Source organism: Mus caroli, chromosome 9, assembly GCF_900094665.2.
Source record: "Mus caroli chromosome 9, CAROLI_EIJ_v1.1, whole genome shotgun sequence".
Taxonomy (NCBI): Eukaryota; Metazoa; Chordata; class Mammalia; order Rodentia; family Muridae; genus Mus; species Mus caroli.
In genome coordinates this window covers 68,593,581-68,597,110 of record NC_034578.1, presented here as the reverse complement: position 1 = coordinate 68,597,110, position 3,530 = coordinate 68,593,581, and positions in this window count along the sequence as shown.

Sequence of the window (3,530 nt, the reverse complement as noted above, 5' to 3'; positions counted from 1 at the left end):
AGAGAGAGAGAGAGAGAGAGAGAGAGAGAGAGAGAGAGAGAGAGAGAGGAAAGAAGGAAGGAAGAAAGAAAAAATAAATTTCTGGCTCTTAGAAAATGGTCACTTTATTAAGAATAACACTGCTAAGATGCAGCTTGCTTAAATGCTCTTAAACACATTTATTTTGCAATAATTTTTGGCATGGCCTATTTTTAGAACCAAGAGAAAAGTCTCTTTCAGACTGGACCTTCATATTTCATTTCAGAAGAATCTGTGTATAGAAGCATTAGCCAAATTATGAATGTAAAAGGAATGTTGCCCAAGAGCATAATTCTTAGGTAAAATTTATATTGACCCAATCTGTCAATGAACAGGAAGGGCAGGAGCCATCCGGAAGTTTCTGTAGGGAACTCTTTCACTATGGGAGCCGTGCTGTGAGTTTTCACCACTAGAGGGCTAGACCCAAATTATGTACAATGTCCCAGGTACAGTCATTACTAACAATGTCCCCAAGTATAGCCATTCATGGTTTCCAGGATTTTTGGCACAGCTGGTTTCCTAACAGGGTACCTTACCTTGAGACTACTCTGCCACTGACCTCGGATACATGTTCTGACTATGTGCTTTCAATCCCAGTTCATATTTCGAACTGGAACAAGCAGCACAAAAAAGCCAGTTTGCAAAATTTTATTATAAGGATTCATTTTTATTTAATGAGTGTTTGCCTGCATGTGTGTGCTCCACGTGTGTGCAGTGTCTGCGGAGGCCAGAAGAGGACAGGGGATCCTCTAGAGTTACAGTTGTGAGTCACTATGTGGATGTTGAGATCTGAATCCAGCTTGTGCTCTTAACCACCCACCTCTCCAACCCCAAGTTTGCAAATTTTCACTGCATTCTTCCTATCTAGAAATGCTTTGTGAAATCTCCAAGGCTGATACTTGCCTAGCCATCAGCCTGGTTAGTGTCCAGGCCTAGTCCCTGTATCCCAGCCTAGATCATCACTGGAGACAGAAATCATTTTCATTTTATTTTATCTGGAGCTGCAGCGGTGAGTCTTCTTCAAAGAGCTGAGAAGCCCTCTCTTTCTTCTCTCCTGCCTCTCTGTGTGATGTGCCATCCCCCACCCTCTCCACCCCACCCCACCCCACCCCACCAGTATTGGAAAAAGGGTTTATTTTGTCTTATAATTCCATAGAGATACAGTACATCTGGATCTGAAAGAGGTGAGGGTGGCCTGTCCTGTTTTATAAGCAACTTTGAAGAGAGGGAGACCTTTGAGGCCTTCGTTAAAGTGAGACACTTCATGTTGGTTTTAGTTAGATCCAACCATCATGTATGCAACCTGGTTTGCTTGGCTGGCCATCCATCCATCCATCCATCCATCCATCCATCCATCCATCCATTCACCCAGCCACTTAGCCAGCCAGCCAGCTAGCCAGCCTGCCTGCCCACTGGTGCTCCCCAAAATCTATTACAAATCAGCAGTCCAGTGGAAAACACATTGTTGTTAATAGAATGTAATAGATGCAATGGAAGCAGGAATTCTACTCAACTCTCCAAATGCTTTTGTTCACTTTCTTCCATATTCCAAGTACTGAAGTCATTTGAGGTCCATACTCACAGGGCTTAGGCACATCACCAGCTAATGCTGTGTTGCCTTGAGTGCTAGTTTTTGTTTGTTTGTTTGTTAACTATGACTTTTCTTTCTTTCTTTCTTTCTTTCTTTCTTTCTTTCTTTCTTTCTTTCTTTCTTTCTTTCCTTTCTTTCTTTCTTTCGATGTATTTTATCTATGTAAGTACATTGACGTTCTCCTCAGACACACCAGAGGAGGGCATCAGATCCCATTACAGATGGTTGTGAGCCACCATGTGGTTGCTGTGAATAGAACTCAGGACCTCTGGAAGAACAGCCAGTGCTCTTAACCGCTGAGCCATCTCTCCAGCCCAAGTGCTGGTTTTTAAAGTGTGTTCTTTGGTTTAGCAGGTAAAGGCCTAGTGGAATAAGTCTGGAAACTGGAGTTAGATCCCTGGAACCTGCATAAGGTGGGAGGAAAGATCTGACCTCTGCACTCTGCTGAGATACACGGACCCTCCCCTGCCCCCACCCACCATTGTGCCCACACAGTAATAATAAAAGTTAAGGTAAATAAACAGTGGTTCACACGAGCTCAACCTGAAGTGGAAATGAATCAGTTAGCCAGAGAGCAAAAACAGTGCTCCCAGGCAGAGTTCTGGGCTCTCTGATAGGAACTGATTCAAGAGTGATGGAGGTAAAGGTGGGTGGTAGGTGGGGGTGGGGCAGAATATGGTTACTGTTAACAAGGGTTTGGCCAAGGCAGTTAATTTCTAGAGATTTGAATCATCTCTTGCTAAATGGAAGGGATGGGCCTAATCACAGGTCATATGGGTCCCTCAAAACAGAAGTGCAGAGACAGTTGGAATTTGGTGGGGAAATGCGTTTGGGGAAACACAGCCCCCAGCTCTGCCCCTCAGCTTCTCCCCATGGAAAGTCAAAAACACTTTAACCTATTAGGAGGTTTGAGAACCTTGGGGTGAGGAGCCCATGTAACTCTATTTAATCCAGCATCTCACAAAGACACGTGCCTACCGAGCCAATTTTATGTGATAGCTATTAATATTGAAACGTCGGGCTGCGTGTTCAGTGAGAAGCAGATACATGATAATTGAGCAACTATTCTGTTCTAAGATGTTACTTCTCAGGCTGTACTGCATTAGTTTATAACAACTTAATCCTGTCCTCTAGTTAACCTGCCTACAGGAGTGACTCCTTCTAGCATTAGTTAGGACTGTTAGTGCTTTAAACACTTTCACTCTCTTAACTTGAGACCATGAATTGGGGCTAAGCAGGGATTATCTCAGTTGCTCCAAGCTTCTCACCGCATCCCAGTTTAGCGGACTGGGCCAGTCGTCCAGAGGCTCCAGACTCTTTAGAGAGTTCGTGGACACCTCATTTGCTCCCTTTATTTACTTATTTCTTCACTTTCTTTCTTTGGGTTGTAGGTGCCTCAACAATTCGGATGAAATTCCGTTAATTTTGGGAAAGGGAAACCGGGAGCACACCTTCTCCTCTGCTCAGCCCCCGCGCAGACTCTCTTTGTCTTTTGCAGTCTCATACCAAGGGAAGGATCACCCACAATACCTCTTTAAAACATGCGCCCAGCCGTCACACTGTGCCTATGGGAAATGAGTTGGGACAGAGAGCCTGGTCTCCTTTATTTTAAAATCGTTTTATTTCAGGCTTTCAAAGGAGACTTGGTGTGTGAGAATGAAGGAAACATTTGCACATGGGTGACGAATCCCATCACGTGACACTAGGAAGATTACGCATGCTCTTAGAACCTAGGCATTCTGAAATCTTGGTTCTGAGCTCCATTTCATTCTGAAGCTGACCCTACATTGCTGATGGTGATGCCTGAGTGATAATCACTGATACATATTATCTTTATCATTGTGGAGAAGCAGGGCATCCTTGGATGACAAATTATTTTTTATGCAAGCTCAGCAGATTTTTTTTTTTTTTTTTTGGTGTG